General features: G+C 44.4%; 1 long non-coding RNA gene and 1 other non-coding gene across 3 annotated transcripts; one reads left to right on the forward strand and one right to left on the reverse strand.

Moving 5' to 3' along the window:
- The first annotated feature begins 11446 nt into the window (after positions 1–11446).
- TRNAV-AAC (transfer RNA valine (anticodon AAC)) lies at positions 11447–11520 on the forward strand. Its single transcript has one exon. It is a non-coding gene; the product is annotated as a tRNA-Val (tRNA).
- Positions 11521–13848: 2328 nt separating this feature from the next.
- On the reverse strand, positions 13849–21708 carry LOC133778345 (uncharacterized). Of its 2 annotated transcripts, XR_009869086.1 has the most exons (3): positions 21178–21708; positions 20975–21066; positions 13849–20269 (listed from the first exon to the last, which is right to left on the reverse strand). It is a non-coding gene; the product is annotated as an uncharacterized LOC133778345 (long non-coding RNA). The 2 variants fall into 2 exon arrangements; XR_009869085.1 differs by having other exon boundaries at positions 20975–21708.
- Between the last annotated feature and the right edge of the window lie 1834 nt (positions 21709–23542).

Below are 23542 nucleotides of genomic sequence, written 5' to 3' on the forward strand. Positions count from 1 at the left end.
TCAACAAGAACCATCGGGAACGATCCCGCCGCGAGGATCGTAACGCTCTCAGCTCCGGGGATGACACTTCCCGGGTAGATTTACGTGACAGACTGAATGCCTGGAAAGAGCGGGCCCGCAAGCAAAAAATCCTCCCCCGAAATGGTGACCTCAGGAACGACATAAACGACAGGGGGAACGAGAAAATCCCCCTGGGGGATAGCGCGGCCAGACAGCTCATGGAACAAATGGCAGCATTACAGAAGGTCACCGACCGCTTGGTCCACAAGCAGGAAGGCGCGGACACTGACTCTGATGAAGAGGACAAAGAGACGTGCGCGAGACATATCCTGGACGCCGTATTGCCCAAGGGGTTCAAGACGCCAAGCCTCGCCGCCTACACTGGAAGCACGGATCCTAGGGATCATCTGTCCCGGTACAACCGACTCATGACCGTGGCTCACGTCAGCAACGACGGCAAATGCCTCTGCTTTTCCATCACGTTGGGCGGTCCCGCCGTAGAGTGGTGGAAAAGGCTTAAACCGGGGTCCATCCAAACATGGTCCGGGCTACAGTCGGCTTTCCGAAAGCAGTTCGTGGCCGCCATGAGGATGGACATGCAGATCAGCGCCCTCGCCAATATTAAGCAACTGCCCGCGGAAACGTTGATGGCCTACATCCAGCGCTTCACTGAGGAAGCCTCCAAGACGAAGGTTGATGACGGGCAGCGCCTGGTGGCACTACATTCTGGAATCCGGGCCGGGTCCCCGCTCTGGGACGACATGCAGCGCAATAAAGCCGCCACCCTAGAAGAATTTATCAGGAGGGCCCAAGGATTCATCAACTGGGAGGAGGCTCAGATCCAGGCCTTTGGATGGCCCTCAGCTCCTCATCCAGTCCCTCAGACGATTCCAGGAGGTGCGGGACATTTCCCCGCGCAGTCCTACGCAACGCCCCCCATCGTCCCGGGGGCGGTTGTCGCGCCCGGCGTTAATTACACGCCTACGGTGTACGGTCCTGCCGCTTCCGGGTACACCCCGGCTCAATCAACGCAATTCTCCGGGTATGGTATCGCGCCAGCAGGGCACAGTATGGCCCCCGTCGTGGCCCAGCAATCGCAGACCGGAGTCACCGAGGCAAGCGTGAATCCCTCCCGGAGTAAGCGGGCCGGCAAAGGCCAGAACCGGCCAGAGTTGGCCAAAAAGGGGAAAAGGGGCTATGAGCCCCAATATTCAGAATACACACCACCGACGAGTGTCGGCAGCTCAAAGATGAAATTGAAAACCTCATCAAGCTGGGACACCTCCATCAGTGGGTAAGAATGCCCGTAGGCGTCCCGGGCATGTCAGCAAACCCCGGGCAGTCTACGGCTCCGGCAACGACTCGTGCATACCCGCCCCAGGGGGGGTATGCGCCGGAGCCCCCGGCACAGGCCCCTCAAGGGGCCGTCGCCACGCAAGCCCCCGGTCCTGGAATGCCCTACCCTTCCGGGGCAGCGCCCCCTCGAGTGGACGGGCACGTGTCGACCATATCAGGCGGACCCCACCTAGGAGGACCTTCGAAGAATGATCAAAAGCGCTATCTGAGCGAGCTGGACCATGACCAAGAAGTTTGCGCCCTCGTCCAGGCCCCTGCTCAGTGCCCCAAACTGATGAACCTCCCCATCACGTTCACGGAAGATGACGCCCGCAACGTCCATTTCCCGCACCACGACCCACTGGTCATAGATGCTCAAATTGCCAACAAGATAGTGTCCCGAGTGTTGGTGGATGACGAAAGCTCCGTCAACTTATTGTTCAAACCCGCCTTTGCCGCCATTGGCCTGACGGAGGCTGATCTGGCGTCCTGCCCGACCCAAATCTACGGCTTCAATGGGGATGCGATCCTCCCCATGGGAAAGGTCCAGCTGCCCATAACTCTGGGGGGCGAGTTGCAGCACTCGTTCAAGTTCTGCACCTTTGTGGTGGTGGATTTCCCGACCGCTTACAACGTCATCTTTGGCCGGCCCGCCCTAGTCGAGTTCGGGGCCATCACCTCCATCCGCCATCTATGTATGAAGTTCCCGTGCAGCAACGGGGGGATAGGAACGGTCCGCGGAGACCAGAAAAGCGCGCGGAAGTGTCACCATATCTCTGCTCGTCCCGTTTGTATGGTCCGGGATGATCCCGTCGGGCCGGAACTCCGCCCGGCCGAGCAAGCTGTCTAGGACGAGGACGATCTGGACCCATGATTGGGAGATGAGTGCACCCTTGAGCCAATGGACGAAGTAGAAGAGGTATGCATCAGCGACTCCGACCCCGCTAGGGTCATCCAAGTGGGAAAGAGCCTGCCGGGAGACATTCGGGCCGCCATTATCGCCCAAGTCAAGAAAAACCAGGATCTCCTGGCATGGTCACACTCTGATATGACCGGGATCGACCGCAATATCATATGTCACGCGTTAAGTATTGACCCAAACGCGACTCCGGTCCGCCAGAAGCGCAGACCTTTGGGGACGGAAAGGGCCGAGGCCCTCAAACTAGAGGTAGAGAAGCTGTCTTCTATTAACTTCATCCGCGAAGCCGTATACCCCGTATGGCTGGCCAACCCGATCTTGGTGCCGAAACCTAACGGAACCTGGAGGACCTGCATCGACTTCGTGGACCTCAACAAAGCATGCCCGAAGGACTGTTTCCCACTCCCCCGGATAGACCAAATGGTGGATGCTACGTCCGGTTACGAGATCTTGAATTTCATGGACGCCTACTCGGGCTACAACCAGATCTCCATGCACGTGGCAGATCAGGAGCACACCAGTTTCCAAACTGACAAGGGCATCTACTGCTATGTCGTCATGCCTTTCGGACTCAAGAATGCCGGAGCAACTTACCAGAGGCTCGTCAATCGAATGTTTAGGGCCCAGCTGGGGCGAAACATGGAAGTATATATCGACGACATGCTGGTCAAGTCCAAGACGTCGCGGGAACATTCGAACGATTTGGCGGAGGCTTTCGCGGTTATCCGAAAGTACGGGATGAAGCTAAACCCTAAGAAGTGCACCTTCGGCGTCGCATCTGGGAAGTTCTTGGGATTCATAGTGAGTTCCCGAGGAATCGAGGCCAACCCGGAGAAGATCAAGGCCCTGGTCAACATGGCCTCTCCCTGGAAGCACAAAGACGTTCAAAGCCTGACGGGGCGAGTGGCCGCCCTCAGCCGTTTTGTCTCTAAGGCCACGGATAAGTGCGTCCCTTTTTTCAACATCCTTCGGGGAAGCCAGCGGTTCGAATGGTCACCCAAGTGCGAAGAAGCCTTCCAGAAACTGAAAGAGCACTTGGCCAAGGCCCCCATCCTGGCGAAGCCAGTCGAAGGAGAGCCTTTGTACTTATACCTGGCCGTGACCGAACACGCCATCAGCGCCGCGTTGGTGCGCGAAGAGGAAATAACCCAACTCCCGGTGTACTATGTGAGCAAACGGTTGCTAGACGCCGAGTCCAGGTACCCGCTGATCGAAAAGCTGACTTTCTGCCTGCTGACGGCATCCCGGAAGCTCCGACCTTACTTCCAGGCCCACGCAATAAGGGTCTTAACCAACCACCCCCTGCGGCAGGTGTTGCAGAAACCTGAGTCGTCGGGGAGACTCCTGAAATGGGCAATGGAGCTAAGCCAATTTGATATATCTTACGTACCTCTGGTGTCCATTAAGGGACAGGCCCTGGCCGATTTCATCGTCGAATGTTCTGGGATCACCCCAGAAGAGAGTGTCCCCGCGGCTTCCACTGCTCCCGTTTGGAAAATCTTCGTGTCCCCGCAGGGGCATCAGCTACAAAACGCCCTCCGTTTCCAGTTCAAAGCATCGAACAACGAGGCGGAGCATGAGGCTGTCATAGCCGGCCTGGGTCTGGCCCGAGAAGTAGGGGCAACAAACCTCGAAGTATACAGCGATTCTCAGCTGGTAGTCAGATAGATTTCGGGGGAATATCAGACCAAGGGAAAGCGAAGGGCGGCTTACGTGACCCAAGCGAGGGAGATGCTCCAGACGTTCGCGGCGCATTCCATCCGCCAGATTCCCCAGGAGAAGAACGTGTTCGCGGACACATTAGCGAAGCTGGCAACAGACGTAGAGGCCGAGTTGGCCGGGCTGGTCCCCGTCAACCATCTTCCCGTCCCAATCGTTGGGGCTTCCCCCGTCCACGCCGTCGACCACTCCAATTCCTGGATGGGGCCGCTGCTCCGCTACCTGTCCAACGGGGAGGTTCCGAACGAGCGGGCTGCGGCCAGGAAGCTCCTGTACCAGGCCCCCCGATACGTCATGATGGACGGAAAACTCTATCGCCGGGGACTGTCTATGCCCTACCTCAGGTGCGTGTCTGGAACTGAGCTAGGCGCCATCATGCATGAGATCCACGAAGGCTTTTGCGGAGATCACACAGCCGGGCCCAGTTTGTCCAAGAAGATTCTGCGCCAAGGATACTTTTGGCCCACCATGAAAAGAGACTGCATAGACTACGTCCGCAAGTGCGAACAGTGCCAGAGGTATGCGAAGATCCCTCGGGCCCCCCCCACAGAGATAACTCTGATGAACAGCCCCTGGCCCTTTGGTGTATGGGGGATCGATCTTGTGGGATCCCTCCCGACCGGGAAAGGAGGGGTGAAGTATGCCATTGTGGCGGTAGACTATTTCACAAAATGGGTTGAGGCGGAGCCTATGAACGCGATCACGTCCAAGAAGGCCTTAGATTTCGTCGTTAACAACATAGTGTGTCGGTATGGCCTCCCCTACAAAATCGTATCCAACAACGGGAAGCAATTTGACAGCCTCCATTTCACGGATTTCTGCGAGAGGCACGGTATAGTGAAGAGTTTCTCCACCGTGGCCAGGCCCCAAGAGAACGGACAGGCAGAAGCCGTGAAAAAAATCCTAAAAGGAACACTGAAGAAAAAGCTTCAGGCCTGTAAGAGCAAGTGGCCCGAAGAGCTCCCCCGCGTGTTGTGGGCCTACCGGACAACCGAACGGACGTCGACCGGGCATACCCCATACTCAATGACGTACGGATGCGAAGCCGTCATCCCAATTGAAACGACCATCCCGTCCTATCGTCGCGACACATATGATCCCGCCCAGAACCACACCTTACTCCAGGAATCTCTGGACCTCATCGAGGAGATCCGGGAAGAGTCGCAAGTACAGTTGAAGATGTACCAGGGCAAGATCGCTCGGCATTTCAACTCCAGAGTCAAGAGCCGTAAGTTTGAAACCGGCGATCTGGTCCTGCGGAGGGTCTTCCCTGCCACTTAGGATCCCAGAGTAGGGGTTCTGGGCCCGAATTGGGAAGGGCCGTATGAGATTCAGCAAGAGATCTTCCCCGGAACCTACCGCTTGAAGCGACTCGATGGCTCCGAGGTTCCGCGAGCCTGGAACGCGGAACACCTCCGTAAATACTACCAGTAGCCCAAGGGCTCGTCCCAGTTTAATGTTTACGCTGTAGCATGTACGCCTCAGGGCTAATTCCCTTTGTTGAACAATGAAAATGACGTGTGCAAAACGTCATAAAGGGCTATTATTTCCATGAAAATGTGTGCCTCAGGGCAAAATCTTTTTTTAATTCCTTTCTCAAGTGACCCCAGACCAATCTCCGCTCACTTGCGGGGCGTGTCATCCCAGGCACAAAAATAACAAAGGGAACCGAGCCAAAGTCCGGTCCCACCCCGGACGAACGATGTCCGGGAGTAAAAATAAGAGGACCGAGCCAACGGCCGGTCCCACCCCGGACGAACAACGTCCGGGGGTACGTATAAAAGTGGACCGAGCCAAAGGCCGGTCCCACCCCGGACGAACAACGTCCGGGGGTATGTATAAAAGTGGACCGAGCCAAAGTCCGGTCCCACCCCGGACGAACGATGTTCGGGAGTAAAAATAAGAGGACCGAGCCAACGGCCGGTCCCACCCCGGACGAACAACGTCCGGGGGTATGTATAAAAGTGGACCGAGCCAAAGGCCGGTCCCACCCCGGACGAACAACGTCCGGGGGTATGTATAAAAGGGAACCGAGCCAAAGTCCGGTCCCACCCCGGACGAATGATGTCCGGGAGTAAAAATAAGAGGACCGAGCCAAAGGCCGGTCCCACCCCGGACGAACAACGTCCGGGGGTACGTATAAAAGTGGACCGAGCCAAAGGCCGGTCCTACCCCGGACGAACGACGTCCGGGGGTATATATAAAAGAGGACCGAGCCAAAGACCGGTCCCACCCCGGACGAACGATGTCCGGGAGTAAAAGTAAGAGGACCGAGACAAAGGCCGGTCCCACCCCGGACGAACGACGTCCGGGGGAATATATAAAAGAGGACCGAGCCAAAGGCCGGTCCCACCCCGAACGAACGATGTCCGGGAGTAAAAGTAAGAGGACCGAGCCAAAGGCCGGTCCCACCCTGGACGAACAACGTCCAGGGGTATGTATAAAAGGGAACCGAGCCAAAGTCCGGTCCCACCCCGGACGAACGATGTCCGGGAGTAAAAATAAGAGGACCGAGCCAAAGGCCGGTCCCACCCCGGACGAACAACGTCCGGGGGTATGTATAAAAGGGAACCGAGCCAAAGTCCGGTCCCACCCCGGACGAATGATGTCTGGGGGTATGTATAAAAGTGGACCGAGCCAAAGTCCGGTCCCACCCCGGACGAACGATGTCCGGGAGTAAAAATAAGAGGACCGAGCCAAAGGCCGGTCCCACCTCGGACGAACAACGTCCGGGGGTATGTATAAAAGTGGACCGAGCCAAAGGCCGGTCCCACCCCGGACGAACAACGTCCGGGGTATGTATAAAAGGGAACCGAGCCAAAGTCCGGTCCCACCCCGGACGAACGATGTCCGGGAGTAAAAATAAGAGGACCGAGCCAACGGCCGGTCCCACCCCGGACGAACAACGTCCGGGGGTATGTATAAAAGTGGACCGAGCCAAAGGCCGGTCCTACCCCGGACGAACAACGTCCGGGGGTATGTATAAATGTGAACCGAGCCAAAGTCCGGTCCCACCCCGGACGAACGATGTCCGGGAGTAAAAATAAGAGGACCGAGCCAAAGGTCGGTCCCACCCCGGACGAACGACGTCCGGGGGAATATATAAAAGAGGACCGAGCCAAAGGTCGGTCCCACCCCGGACGAACGATGTCCGGGAGTAAAAGTAAGAGGACCGAGCCAAAGGCCGGTCCCACCCCAGACGAACGATGTCCGGGAGTAAAAATAAGAGGACCGAGCCAAAGGCCGATCCCACCCCGGACGAACGACGTCCGGGGGTATAAAATTAAAAGGATCAGACTAGGGCCTGTCTCGCCCCGGGCGAACAACGTCCAACCCGAACAAATTGGTCTTCGGAGTGCAAAAGCATCTGATCGACCCTAGGCACTCCGGGGTAAACAAAGACCCAAGGGCCCCGAGCAGTGCCGAGGCTAGTCGTGGGGTCCAGTCCCGGCCGTTGGAACCAGGACAAAACCCCCTGCAATCAGTTAGTCGCGACAACAACTTCTTACTGAACAGTGAAAGGAAAAACCTCTTAAAAAAACCAAAGGAAGAAGCAGTGTTTAAAATTTAATTACAAGCTAAACACATTAACAAAAGAACGAGGTCGAGACAAGGGCCTACAGCGCGTCCGCCCGAAGGTCCGCATCCTCCCTCTCCTTGGCCTCATACTCGGCACGCTTCGAGTCGGGATCAGGGAAGACAAGGAGGTTCATGTTCTTGTCCTTGCACCAGGCCATATAAATGGCCTCGTCAAAGGTGACATCCACTAACTTGTCGGCCTCCTCCTTCTCCTGACGGGTGGTTTCGTGTGCCGCCTTCTCCTGAAGAAGGGAGTCGCCCAGCTCAAGGACTCGGGCTTTCAGGATCTGGATCTCCTCCTTGTCCTGGACGGACTGTGTCGCCGCCGTCTCCAAGAGTGTCGCCCTTTTGTCAGCTATTTTTGTCGTCCGGGACAACTCCTCTTCCAACCCGGTCTTGGCGCGGCTAATTTCCTCGCGCTCCGCCTTCGCGCGGGCCAACTCTTCTTGGAGGTGGGCTGTCTCCTTGCTGAGATTTTCCTTGACGGCCTCCCTCTGGTTCACGGCCGCCTCTATTTCCAGCTTGGCCGTCTCCATCTTAAGGGCAAGCTCGGCCATCAAATCGGCACTCCTTTGAGATAGCAAGGCAACCTAGAGCATACGAAAGTCAGAAAAAGAAATCACCACCAACAAATGACTAAGGAACATGAGTTGAAAATTACTGCGGTAGCCTGGTGGCGGAGAGCCTGACAGATGAACAGCCCGTCCGGATTGGCTATCATGGCGTACCTCTTCAGCTGGAGGTTGGACATAGTGCTCCCGACCTGATCGAGCAGATCAGCAGCCATGGGGGCAATGTCCTGGCCCAGCTTGGGGCGGAAGCCCATCTCGGCAGCTAGCCGATCCACGATCGGCTGAGGAGCGCTGAACTCGGCGGGACGATCCGAAAACTCGACCTGACGACGGATCGTCAGGGCCTTGTAAGCATCGTCTCTCCAGCATCGGCTGCTCTCCCAGGTCCGGTTGACCAGCCGGGACTGCTCGTCCCGCTGAGCGGACTCCCCCTCCTCGAGGAGGGTTGGGCGGAGGGGAAGAACAGGCGGAGCAGGGATCTCCTTCGCGGTTAGCCTACTCTCCCCATGTGATTCCTCGGCTGTCTCTGGCAGCGTCGTCTGAGGCCTCTTCCCGAGGTTGCCCTCCCGGGCATCATCTACTGGGCCTCTCTTTCCTGAGCTCCGGCTTGCGGCCTCGCCCGCTTCCAAATCGATTACCGGGGGCTGGTCCGAGGGGCCGTCCGCGGCCGGCTCCACGACCTGGAGAGGAACCACGGCCAATGTCTCGCCTGGGCCGGGCGCTGCCCCGGGTTTTTCGCCGGCGGGAAGGTGCTCCGTGCCGGCCACGACCTTTGGCCTTCTGGCCGCCTTCAAGGTCGACCTTTCCTTGATGAGCCTCCTCATCTCGCTGGCCGGGTCAGACATGTTGGAATCCTGTCAGGGTTTTGGGCCTTCGCCCCGGCCCACGGTCAGGGGACCAACTCGGTATTTGGGCCTTGCCCGAGGACTCCAGATTGGGCCTGCATATATGGGTCCGGGACGTTCCTCCGGGTTCGTCTCCAGCTTGAACGTTCCCCCGGCAATGTCCGGAGTGCCCGGGCTGTCGCGGCCTTCGCATCCCCGTCCCGGCCCTGGAATGGTCCGGGCTCGGAGTAAACGTAGCGGGCCAGGAATAAACGAACCTGGACCGCTTCTTCCACAGGCGTCCAGGACACTGAAACCGCCTCATTTCGCGTGAGCCTTGTCCCCCCACTTTTCACCTGCAGAAAGGGTCATCTTGGGATTATCTGCTGGCGTGTCAGGACTGCGCAGCCAAGTACTCTGACCGGTCTTGTCTCCCAAATCGGCCTCGTGACTCGAAGTGGTCAGAGCCAAAGCGTCGTTTTGTCAGGGCAATGCTTGCGTCTCAGGGCAACTAATTGGGCCTGATCTGGTTTGGATTTGGTGTGCTGTATATCTTTTTAGCTGGGGCCTCCACTAGGGAGGTCCCTTGTGCATAGTCCTCGGATGGGTCCGGGTCGGATCCGGCCCAAACCTGATGTCCCCCTTGTCCTATAAATACAAGTTGTAATACAACGTAGAAAAAGGGGAGAAAAGGCAGAACCCCTGTTCAAATATAATTAGAAAACTCCATTGTAAAAGCTTATTCTAGCTCTAATACAGATTTATACATGGACTCGTGGACTAAGGCTAGTTAACGCCCCAACCACGTAAAACCCTTGCGTCGATCTTCCATTTTCATTATTATTATCAGTAAATACCTTTCGTTAAGATAGTTGCCGAAAATCTCGGTAAACACATCCTTTTTAATAACAATTGCCAAGAAATACAAGAAAAAATTATTTAGTTAATTTTCACTTGCTTTTATAATTAGAATTCCAAACCTATCTTTGTTCTAATACAACCTTCTTCAAACACACCAAATCACCAACTTTAGTGTAATAGTGAGAATATTTACAATATGTGCTATGGGAGAGTTTTACCTAAGGTAGTCGAAGCTTTTGGGATCAAGAAAGCTTTGAGCTGGATAAAGAGGAAACAATGGAGAAATGTGGTGTTAGAGTCGGATTACTTGGTTGTAGTTCGGTCCATTAGAAGTTCAGTTAGTATGTCTTCTTCTTTTGGCTTTTTACACCATCTCCAACGCAAGCAATATGTAAATTTTGTGTAAATATGAAAATTTTGTGTCAAACTTAGCATAAAAAATAAGTTTATATTATATTTGATTCAATATTTATAATTGTGCTCTAATATACAAGATGTAAATCAACACAAAAAGTCATCAATTCATTTAATATTTTTTGAAAATATACAAAAAAATATTATTTTAATACTTTTTTATTGTTCAAACTATGTATTCCAAGTAATTAATTATTAAAAAATAAATAAATAATGTTGTATGGTTAGTTATTAATAAACTATAATAATTAGTATCACTATAATAAATAATAAAAAATGAGAATTTATTAGGTGTTAAATTTGGCTCTTGCTATTTGCCAAATTTAATACGCTTGATAGAACACCATTAAAGTGATGTTTTATTAAAATATAGTAATACACTATTTTTGACACTTCATTTAAAATGCTCTTAGTTAATGATTGTAAGACATGTATCCATGATGTTTGTAAAGGTCTGCAAATAGGTTGGCTCATCCTCTTATTTTTATTCAAGTCTTATTTTTTAAGGGAGTGATGTTTCTATGATGTTTTGTCTTGGAGTGTGCAATATCTAAATCAATCTAATTCATTCCAATTATAGAAAACTTGATATCCAATTACAATTAGATTAGATTGAATTTGAATAATTGAATTTTAATTAGATTGGATCGGATGGCGGATGATACTGTCAAAATCCAATTAAAAGTAGATTCTATCCAATTGTAAATAATATATATTAAAAATTTTAATATATTTATATTTCTTTAAAATCTAATTAAAAAATTAAACCAATCCAAATTTAAAAAATTAACTAGATTGAATTAGAACAAAAAAAGTTGGATTGGGTCCGGCCACCCTAATTTTGCCTACTCTAGTGCAACAGAAGGAAACAATTAAATTTAGCTTGTACATTTCAGTACAGATCCAGCTCATCGAAAGACCCTTTCAATTTCAATGATATTTTTTAAATAATAACTTCTTTTTTTTTTTGGTAATTTTATTCAATAGCATGACATGACATGCAACCAACTCATTAAATGATCCCCATTGAAAATGTCATGCACAGCTGTCACCACGCCATTCTAGAAGTATTTTAAATATATATGTAATTCAAACACAAAAATGAAACCAGAGACTTCACAGTTCACACCTGAGACACAAGATAATTAATTATTTTGTTTTTAAAAAATAAAGCATTTTAAAGAAATAAATAATAAGTAAATATTGTGCCAGAATAAGCAAATGGTGTCGTGGTGTAGTTGGTTATCACGTCAGTCTAACACACTGAAGGTCTCCGGTTCGAACCCGGGCGACGCCATTCTATTCCATTTGTTTTACTTCGTTTTATTTTTTCCAAGAAATATTGTTTTATGTGTTTAGTTAAGGAAAGGTACATTTATGGCATGTAGCATGAATATAAGGGAAAGTGAAAGTGGAAATAAAAACAAGGAGCTGAGAAAAATATAATTTTTGAAATCTTGAATAATTTGGTGTTTTTTAAATTTAAAATTTTTGGAATAGGAAGAAAACAACAAATTATTGCTTTCTCTTTTAATGAAGGATTCTGGTTCAGTTTTCAAAAATGATTTTTTCTATTTTCTAAAATAAGTGTACCAAACAAGTTTTCATTTGGAGTTTTTATTTTTTAATTTCTGAAAATGATAAAAAAAAATTTGAATTCACTACTAATCAATCCCTAAAACACTTTTTATATTTAATTTAAATTTTTATGGAGTAAAATTAATAATTTTTGTAGACTCCATATATATTTTAAAAGTAAACTGAATTATTTTATACACTTGTTTAATATTACTTCCATTTTAAGTTTATCTATATTTTCCAATGTCAATCAACTAATAAACATCCACAAGTGTATAACATTGAATAAAGTCAGCGTATATATATCTATTTACTCAATTACAATTGTTTCACATAATTTCGTATCTTTTATCAATATTAAACAATTACAAATTTCAATTGATAATATTTATAATAAATTATGATTTTTTATGAGTGACTGAAGTTGGAGCCATTTTTAGAGCATCTGATGGCACTTCCTTGGCATGCTAGGCCAAGCATGTTCCAAGTTATTTCACACTAAGAGAGGCTGATACATTGACGTTTTGTCTCAGTCTCAACACTTTTATCATTCTCAACACTTTTATCATTCTCAATATGGTTTTCTTGGTAAAGATATTAAAAACTTGTCATCTATCTTTTTAGGTGTATCTTTTGGAATGAATAATCCAAAAATTTTGTCTACAAGAGGCAAAAAATTTAAATATATATATATAAAAAAAGCATAAATATTAAAATATATAAAAAATTACTAAATTACAAATTTTAGTAGAACGTAAATGTCAAAATATATATAAAAATGACTAAATTATAAATATATATTAAATATTTTAAAAATATTCAGGTAACTTATCTAAGCAATATTAGTGCTCTACATGTAGGGAAGCTTTAAAGATGCTTCAAACCATTTTACATAGTTTTTATTTATTTATTCTTCTTTATTTCTCTCAATTTTTTTCTTATTTCAATGAGTAAATATATTTCAAAAAAATAAAATTTAAATGATGTAAAAATATATTGAAAAGTTGACGTATGTTGTAATATAAATTAAATTTTGATGTAAAAAAAGTAAAATTTTGATGATATATTTTATATGATAGAGTAAAAAGTTGATGTTATAAGTGCTCTTAGAGTGATTAATTTGTTTTTTATTTAAAAAAAAAAAAAACAAATGATGAGTTGGTTTGTTTCATTGTTGTGGTAGCATCTAGAGCTGTAAATGTGAGCTGGCTCGGCCCGGCCCACATTTTTCGTGCCTCCGAATAATTCGAACTGGGCCCATATTCAATTCATGTCAGGTCGAGCCAGCCCATATTTGAAAGAGTAAGCCCAGCAAGGCCCATGGGCCGACCCATGTCGTGCCGTGTCGGGCCCAAGTCGGGTCGGCCCACTTTTCTTATTCGGGTCGTGCCACTTTTCTTATTTTGGCCCACTTTTAGACCAATTTTATTATTGTCATAAAATGTGAAGATGGAAAATTGAACCATCTACCTTCTCTTTAACAATCAATGGACTCACCACTAATCCAAATACATTTCTTTGTTTAAATTATAGTCTTAGATATTTTTATATACTTTTTAACAATGCTTTACATAAAATTATATCAAAGATAATTATTAGAATTTGAAAACATACTAATAAATGCTAACAAATTTAACTCACAATTCTTAAAATAAATTAATATAATTATAAAATATAAACATTGAGAAAAATAATAGACTTTTATTATAATTTTAATTTATAGACAATTGACAAATAAAAATTTATTATCATTATTAATGTCAAAATATCGGGCTTTTTATCGTGTCGTGCTTTCGGGCCAGTTTGTTTGTGCTTTCGTGTCGTGCCTTCGGACTTGTCGTGACGTGTAGTGCTCAAACTCATGTTGTCACGACCCGAGCCCTAGGTCGTGGCAGATTTGTAATATCCATAACTTGGGTGGTCAAAGGTCAAACTTTGACCCTCGGTGGAAAATAGTCTTTATAAATGATCCTTTAATTTATATTAAATATTACTATAATTATAAGTCGAAACAATGGAATAACTCCTATAATTATATATAAAAATATTACGGATAAAAGTAGGATCATTTATCTTAATACATAGAATAATAATATCCCCACAGTTATGTAGTCACCAAACAGTTAAATTTAATAAGTCATAAAATATCCAAAATAATACTTAGCATCCACCATTCCTCATTCCTAACTAAGACATAGCTAATTTAGATGTACAGACCGATAGGTTCCAAATTAAATACATACAATGTTCAAAAGATAGGACTGTGGCTCTAAACACCTTGGCTTCAGCAACAATTCATACTTTTCCACATTCGCTTCACTAGGCTCCTGGAATGGGAGAGATAGGGGTGAGCTCATAAAGCCCAGTAGGAAAGCAACTAACAACATCGGACTCAAAAGTTCAATAAAAACCCCTGCATGGTTAGCTTTTTAAAACAAAACATACATCATCATGTATAAACCAAAATAGAGATACCACAAATAATCATAAGAGCATAGCTACAAGTGCACATCACACCGTCCACTAGATCCCTAGTTCCCGTTACCCACCATAGAAAATCCGACATCCTAAACCGGGTAGCCGGACCTGATAACCACCACAAGGGGGAGGCTCAGAACACTTCCTGTATACAGACACTAGGTCTTTACACCTACAGGTGAGTGGACACCTGATCTACCTATGATGACACAGAGACTAGGTCGTGAAACAACAACGTGCACCAATCATGACCACTATGGCTCTCATCAGTATAACCAAATGCAGGTAAACATTAAAAGAAACAAACATATTCCCTTTATATTTTAGAAAATTGGGCAGCATAACAGCTACATTTGAATAAACCCAAAAATCATAACCTGCATAAATAAGTGAACAAAAATATATATTTGGCACTCGGTGCCCTCAGAACAGATCAGAAAACATGCAGGTTAAGTTTTCAATTTTTCAAACATTTTATAAATATCAAAATTGGAATATGTTGAATGCAATTTAATATGAGTAAAATAAGTCCAATAGTCTAGTTGAGTCCCTACCTCTTTAGAATTTAATCCGAGCCCAAAGCAACGCTCTTAAGCTTATCGATGATCTTAGAATGATTTAGTCTGATTTTAATATCACGCTTTTCCTACGTGCACCAAATGAGCAAACGATTATCATCATAGCATTCCTTATTCAAAATCGTGTCCAATGACATATAATATGATCATATTTAAAATTTCAAGTTCCGGAACCCCACCCAAGCGGTGCACTATAGCGGTTGGTGGCAGTACCGGAAACGTCGACGAATATATGCATAGCATATATCAAAACGATCCTCTCGATGAGTACATCACGAAAGTACAGCTCCTTCGCCCAAATGACCTCCGGTGTCGTCGGAAAATGCTTCCAAAGGAGCGAAAATACCCAAAATCTCGCCGGAGAAAAATGGCGAGTTGACCGGGATGACTTAGTGGGCGACGATCCTTTCACGATGCTGATTCCAACGGTACCACCCATTCGCCGAACGGTGGTCGGAGTTCGCCGAAAAGTCACCTCAAAGTTTCGACGGCGAAACTTCGGAGTGGCCGTACAGGCGCGTCCTTGCTCCGATGGTCACCAAACTTTGGGGTTTCCGTCATCGCCGGTCAGGGAAGCTGCAGCTCCAGCGCGTGTCAGAAATGGAGCTCCGACGGTGGCTGGTCTGAAGCTTGCCGTGGCTGGTTTGGAGAGAAAACAAAGGAAGGAAAAGAAAAAGAAAAAAAAAAGAGAGAAGAAGAAGAAAGAGAAAGGTTCGGGAGGGAGGGAGAAGAAAAGGAAAACAATCAAATATATGATTTAAAATTATTTTTTTTTCCCTCCCATAATTGACTTTTCAACCTGAAAAAGTCTTGGGTTTTACATTCTTCCCTCCTTAAAGAAATTTCGTCCCGAAATTTTCAAAGTACAACCCCAAGCTGAAAATTAAACAAGTGAGGATACTTCTCGTACAACTCCAACTCTAACTCCCAAGTAGCCTTGTCTTCTCTATGGCTCCGCCATAAGACCTTCACTACGGGAATCTCTCTATTCCTTAGCACCTTTAACTCTCTCGCTAAAATTCTGATAGGTTGTTCTTCACATACCACGTCCTCTTGAAGAGGGATAGCCTCATACTCAATGATGTGCGATGGGTCTGGAGTATACATCCTCAGCATCGACACATGGAACACACTGTGAACATGCCCCAACCGCGCTAGTAAGTTCAATCGATAAGCGACCTCCCCATCCCTCTCGATAACCTCGAAAGGTCCAATATATCTCGGGGCTAGCTTACCCTTCACTCCAAATCTCGTCACACCAAGCATGGGAGTAACTTTCAAGAAGACATAGTCACCAACCTCAAACTCAACTTCTCATCGGAGGAGATCGGCATAACTCTTTTGATGACTTTGAACAACCTTAAGTCTCTCTTAGAAAAAAAAATACTTTGATCTTCCCAGTAGTACTAGCAATTTGAGATCCAATTGTGACATGCTAATCTGGTTCTGCCCAACACAAAGGTGATCTGCATGGTCTCCCATATAAGGCATCATAAGGAGCCATGCCTATACTGGCCTGGTAGCTATTATTATAAGTGAATTCCACCAATGACAAGTATTCTCCCCAGCTACCCCCAAAATCCAAAATACAAGAACGAAGCATGTCCTCCAAAGTTTGGATAGTCCTCTCAAACTATCCATCTTTCTGAGGGTGGTGAGTGGTGCTCAAGTTAAGTTCAGTTCCTAAAGCTTCTTGCAATGCTCGCCAAAACTTTGAAGTAAATCGAGGATCTCTCTCAGAAACAATGCTGGAAGGCAATCCATGCAGTTGAAGTATATTACCCACATAAGGTCGAGCTAGTTTAGAAACCTTACAATCCTTCCTAATTGGAATGAAATGAGTAGATTTGGTCAAACAATTGACAATCACCCGGACAGTGTCATGCTTTAATGGTGTTAATGGTAATCCCATCACAAAGTCCATTGTGATCTCGTCCCACTTCCATTCTGGTATAGGTAAAGGTTGAAGCAACCCTGAAGGTCTCTGGTGCTCAGCTTTAACCCGTTGGCAAACTATACTCTTAGCTACAAAGTTAGTCACGTCTCTCTTCATACCTTCCCACCAATATTGTCTTTTCAAATCTCGGTACATCTTTGTGCTTCCAAGATGTACAATAAACTTAGACCTATGGGCCTCGATCATAACAAACTCTCTAAGATCAGGGATATTTGCAACGACTAATATTCCCTTATGGTATAAGAATCCTTTAGCATTTACTGTCCATCCATCTAACTACTCACCGTTTTAGATTCGATTCTAGATAAGTCTCAATTTCTCATCTTGCCACTGACATTGCTTAACCTGTTGAAGTAGCACGGTGTAGCAACCACATTTGCTTTCTCATGAGGATATTTCAAAGTGAAATCATAATTTGCCCTGCACTCGACCCTTCTTCCTTGCCTCAAATTCAAGTCTCTTTGAGTAAAGAGATACTTTAAACTCTTATGATCAGATTCTAATTCAAACTTATCCCCATATAAGTAACATCTCCATATTTTCAAGGTAAAAATCACTGCTGCAAGTTCCAAGTCATGTGTGGGGTAGTTCTTCTCATGTGTCTTCAATTGGCATGAAACATAGGCAACAACCTTGCCATTTGGCATGAGAACTCCACCGAAACCAGTACCAGAAGCATCAGTGAATACCACAAACGGTTCATCACTATTAGGCACAGCGAGAATAGTCGTCGTAGTCAATCTTGGCTTAAGTTCTCTGAAAGTTTCTTTACAACTATCATCCCTCACGAACTTTAAACCCTTTCTTGTTAGCTTTGTCAAAGGCATAGCAATTCGAGAAAAATTCTCCACGAAGCAACGATAGTAACCTGCTAACCCAAGAAACTTCGAACCCCAGTAACGCTCTTTGGTCTTTCCTACTACAAGCTAGAATCTATCTTTGTAGGATCCATAGTAATGCCTTCTTGAGATATTACATGCCCTAAGAATTTGACCTCGGTCATCCAAAAGTCACATTTCTCTTTCCGCATATAATTGACGATCTCTCAAAGTTTACAACACAATTGCTAAGTGCTCTGCGTGGTCCTCAAGTGTCTTGGAATACACCAAAATGTCATTAATGAAAACTAACACAAACTTATCCAAATAGGGTCTAAAGATTCTATTCATAAGATCCATAATTATTGCAGGTGCATTCGTCAATCCAAATGACATCACCAAAAACTCAAAGTGTCCATAACGCGTTCTGAAATTAGTTTTAGGAATATCCTCTTCCTAAATCCTCAATTAATGATAGTCTGACCTTAAGTCAATCTTAGAAAAACACTTTGAACATATGAGCTGATCAAACAACTCATGCATCATTGGCAAGACTTATCCTCAATTGCAAACAGACTCCCATAAACACTCTAAGTTTCTTTTCCCACCTAAACATGCCTTAAGGATAGGATCCTGCTTTACTGCATTCATGTTGGCTCGATATACAATGAAATCTCCACTTGGAGTTAAAAGAGCCACCATTTTGCGTGAGCAATCAACAATGGCTTGGCACTTAGACAACCAATCCATGCCAAGAATCACATCAAATTGTCCTATAGGTAACACCATCAGGTTTCCTAATAAATTATGCCATTCAAACATAATACAACCGATTTGTAGATGGTTGATACTTCACCATGCCCTCCCATAGGTACACTCAACTGCAATGTAGGACTAAAATTTTCCCAACTCAAACCCAACATGCTAGCAAACATTAATGATATACAAGAATGAGATGCACCAGTATCAAATAATACATGAGCTCAAGAGTGTGAGATAAGAATCACACCATCCACAACTCCCTGACATGCTCCTCCTTGCACATCATCACTACTAAGAGCATAGTCTTGACCAGAGGTTTTTTTCCTTTGCTTTCCCTTTTCCTTGACCATATGGCTTGTGCTTGCATTAAAGCCTCCTCCGGGATTGAACACTCTCTAACTTCTAGCAGAAATAGGAGTTTGAAAACTCTGCGATTACCCCTGGTTGAATCCTGAACCTTGGGGCTAGAACTGATGTTGATATTGGGATTGTTGCCCTGGTGTGGGTGTGAAACCATATGATGAAGTCTGAGGCTGGTTACTCTTAGTTTGTCCTTTGAAAGGAGTAGACCTTGCATAACTCCCGATGGGTCCTCCATGTGATGGTTGGAACCTCTGTTGTCGTGTGGGCAATCTTTCTTTCGATTCCTTCTTGATGAACCTCAGTCCATAAGGCTGCTGTCACACACTCATTCAAATTTCCAAAGGCCAAAGGGCAAGTGAACCCAGCATTGAAGGGAGTAAGGGACGGAGGAACTGCTCAATTAAAAGAGGTTGATCGACCGTACCAACATAAACATAGGAAGATAAATCTACAAACTTCATGTAGAATTCATTCACCCACCTCCATCATTATCTAGTCATTCTATGATCTCATCAACCTGTTATTGATCTTAAGAAATCAAATGATCCAATCAAGTCCTCCTATGAGATGGGTTAAAATGTTGTTCTTTGAAAACCCATCTCAAAATTTCCTCAAATCATCCCATCAATTCCACTCATCCTACTTAAGGCTTCCTACTAGTCTGGTGCGCTCCTTCCCAACTTGGGCACATTAATATTAACATGATACTCCATAGGGGTTCCTATAATGTTTAAACTCTTCTTTATATGCCTCGACCATATTTTAGCAACCATGGAATCCTTTCCACCTTTAGGCGTTCATAGGGAATGCAACTGGCGAAAAAGGAACCTCAGCCTCAAGGACATCATCTGCAAGCCTTCTCCTTGTTGTCCTTCCTTTCGGAGGCTTTTCTTAGGTCAGTAAATCAAAAGCTAACCAGTTAGTGAGGAATGGATGCTATCTATATACATATGCCTTTTATAGATCAAAATACTTTATTTTAAAATAAATTTAATCTATTTGGTGACACACTCCGAGGTATTTGAACCCGGTGCTCTGATACCATTTTTCTGTCACGACCCGAGCCCTAGGTCGTGGCAGATTTGTAATATCCATAACTTGGGTGGTCAAAGGTCAAACTTTGACCCTCGGTGGAAAATAGTCTTTATAAATGATCCTTTAATTTATATTAAATATTACTATAATTATAAGTCGAAACAATGGAATAACTCCTATAATTATATATAAAAATATTACGGATAAAAGTAGGATCATTTATCTTAATACATAGAATAATAATATCCCCACAGTTATGTAGTCACCAAACAGTTAAATTTAATAAGTCATAAAATATCCAAAATAATACTTAGCATCCACCATTCCTCATTCCTAACTAAGACATAGCTAATTTAGATGTACAGACCGATAGGTTCCAAATTAAATACATACAATGTTCAAAAGATAGGACTGTGGCTCTAAACACCTTGGCTTCAGCAACAATTCATACTTTTCCACATTCGCTTCACTAGGCTCCTGGAATGGGAGAGATAGGGGTGAGCTCATAAAGCCCAGTAGGAAAGCAACTAACAACATCGGACTCAAAAGTTCAATAAAAACCCCTGCATGGTTAGCTTTTTAAAACAAAACATACATCATCATGTATAAACCAAAATAGAGATACCACAAATAATCATAAGAGCATAGCTACAAGTGCACATCACACCGTCCACTAGATCCCTAGTTCCCGTTACCCACCATAGAAAATCCGACATCCTAAACCGGGTAGCCGGACCTGATAACCACCACAAGGGGGAGGCTCAGAACACTTCCTGTATACAGACACTAGGTCTTTACACCTACAGGTGAGTGGACACCTGATCTACCTATGATGACACAGAGACTAGGTCGTGAAACAACAACGTGCACCAATCATGACCACTATGGCTCTCATCAGTATAACCAAATGCAGGTAAACATTAAAAGAAACAAACATATTCCCTTTATATTTTAGAAAATTGGGCAGCATAACAGCTACATTTGAATAAACCCAAAAATCATAACCTGCATAAATAAGTGAACAAAAATATATATTTGGCACTCGGTGCCCTCAGAACAGATCAGAAAACATGCAGGTTAAGTTTTCAATTTTTCAAACATTTTATAAATATCAAAATTGGAATATGTTGAATGCAATTTAATATGAGTAAAATAAGTCCAATAGTCTAGTTGAGTCCCTACCTCTTTAGAATTTAATCCGAGCCCAAAGCAACGCTCTTAAGCTTATCGATGATCTTAGAATGATTTAGTCTGATTTTAATATCACGCTTTTCCTACGTGCACCAAATGAGCAAACGATTATCATCATAGCATTCCTTATTCAAAATCGTGTCCAATGACATATAATATGATCATATTTAAAATTTCAAGTTCCGGAACCCCACCCAAGCGGTGCACTATAGCGGTTGGTGGCAGTACCGGAAACGTCGACGAATATATGCATAGCATATATCAAAACGATCCTCTCGATGAGTACATCACGAAAGTACAGCTCCTTCGCCCAAATGACCTCCGGTGTCGTCGGAAAATGCTTCCAAAGGAGCGAAGATACCCAAAATCTCGCCGGAGAAAAATGGCGAGTTGACCGGGATGACTTAGTGGGCGACGATCCTTTCACGATGCTGATTCCAACGGTACCACCCATTCGCCGAACGGTGGTCGGAGTTCGCCGGAAAGTCACCTCAAAGTTTCGACGGCGAAACTTCGGAGTGGCCGTACAGGCGCGTCCTTGCTCCGATGGTCACCAAACTTTGGGGTTTCCGTCATCGCCGGTCAGGGAAGCTGCAGCTCCAGCGCGTGTCAGAAATGGAGCTCCGACGGTGGCTGGTCTGAAGCTTGCCGTGGCTGGTTTGGAGAGAAAACAAAGGAAGGAAAAGAAAAAGAAAAAAAAAAGAGAGAAAAAGAAGAAAGAGAAAGGTTCGGGAGGGAGGGAGGGAGAAGAAAAGGAAAACAATCAAATATATGATTTAAATTTTTTTTTTTTTTCCCTCCCATAATTGACTTTTCAACCTGAAAAAGTCTTGGGTTTTACACATGTCATGTCGTGTCGTGCCAATTTTTAATTTGTGTCGTGCCTCGCCCAAACTCATAATTTTTCGTGTCGTGTCGTGTCGTGCTCGTATCGGTTTCGTGTCATGCTAAAAAACTCGGCCCGTATTTACAGGCCTATATCTATTGTCTCATTTCAATAGACAGTTTTAATTATTTTGATTTTGTTTCCAGAATTACTTATTAGCTTCTAATAATTCGAAATATTTTGCTTTTGGGAGAAAAGCTTTCCCTTGTGCTATTATTTATTGCATACTTTGTTTCGTGCTAATTGTTAAGGCTTGTGCTTTTAATGAATACCTTTCAATAAAAATAAAAAATAAAAAACTATACATGTTAGATTTTTTTTATATCAATTATTATTATATATATATACACAAAGGGAATGTGTATAGGAGTATGCATTAATGTTGAAAGCTACATTACGATAACAAAAAAATGAGATGAATATTATATAATTACATTACTAAAAAGGCAGAGTATAAAAATACGATGAATTTAATTAATGCAAAGAAATAAATGTTATATTATTTCATATACTTTAATGTTAGATTAAATAATGTGTCAAAATGTGATTTGTCACATAAATATGATTTATTACACTTTGTAACATATTATTGAGAGTTACAAAATTAGATACATATGTGTGTCCAAATGTAACATATTTTGGAGTTACAAAATCTTATACAAATTTGTAACTCTCAAATATTACTCAATAATATGTAAATTGAGAGTTACACATTTGTCTTGACTTTCATGAAGCCATTATGAATATGGTTGTTGGAGACATGTTTTTAACTCTCATTATGTGTATGTATGTTACAAAATCATGTGGGAAATGATTTTGGACGTTTTGGAAAAACTTAATTTTTAGAGGTTGAAATTGCCTGTGGCCGCGGCCACTGATTATCCATGGTCGCGGCCTGGGGGTTAGTGGTCACGGCCAGGGACGCTGACAACCAACTTCAACTTCTTTTTTCCATCTTGAACGGTTCTAACACCTCATGTAACTCCCAAAACTCATTTTTAATTTCATAAACATTCAATTAAACATTGGTAACAGTCATGGGGTTGGTAGAATTTGAAATCAAAAGTGTGTCTCAAAACTCTATAAATAGGAGTTTATTGCTCACTTGTAAGACACGCCATTTTTTATCCACAAAACACTTGGCTAGAAAATACACATTCATTTTTTATCCACAAAACACTTGGCTAGAAAATACACCATAAATGTTTGATAATTCCACAGAGTTATTTCCTTATGAGATCTCTTAGTGCTTAGAGAATATGGATAAATAAGATTTTGAACAAATGTCTTGAACTTTGTTTAAGTTTGTGATCCTCTCACTACTCTACACTTTGGTTATGTGAGTATGAGAGCTTTTCTATTGTTCTTCTTATTATTTTGTTATTCTACCTCTTTTACTTTTTGCTTCTATCTTATATATTTATTTGTATTGTTATACTTTGAGTTGTATTATCAATAAATGTATCATCTTTTATATTTATTTACTTGTATTTTTACAATTGAGTTGTAACATTACTTTAATCAAACACCTTGTCTATTATATTTTTGCATAGAGTTGTATTTGTGATTTCTCATGTGTGTGTGTGTGTGTGTGTGTGTGTGTGTGTGTGTGTGGGGAATTTCTTTGGTAAAAAGAGATGAATCGGTACACCTCTTTTTGTTTGCACTTCGTG

Source organism: Humulus lupulus, chromosome 5 (assembly GCF_963169125.1).
Source record: "Humulus lupulus chromosome 5, drHumLupu1.1, whole genome shotgun sequence".
Taxonomy (NCBI): domain Eukaryota; kingdom Viridiplantae; phylum Streptophyta; class Magnoliopsida; order Rosales; family Cannabaceae; genus Humulus; species Humulus lupulus.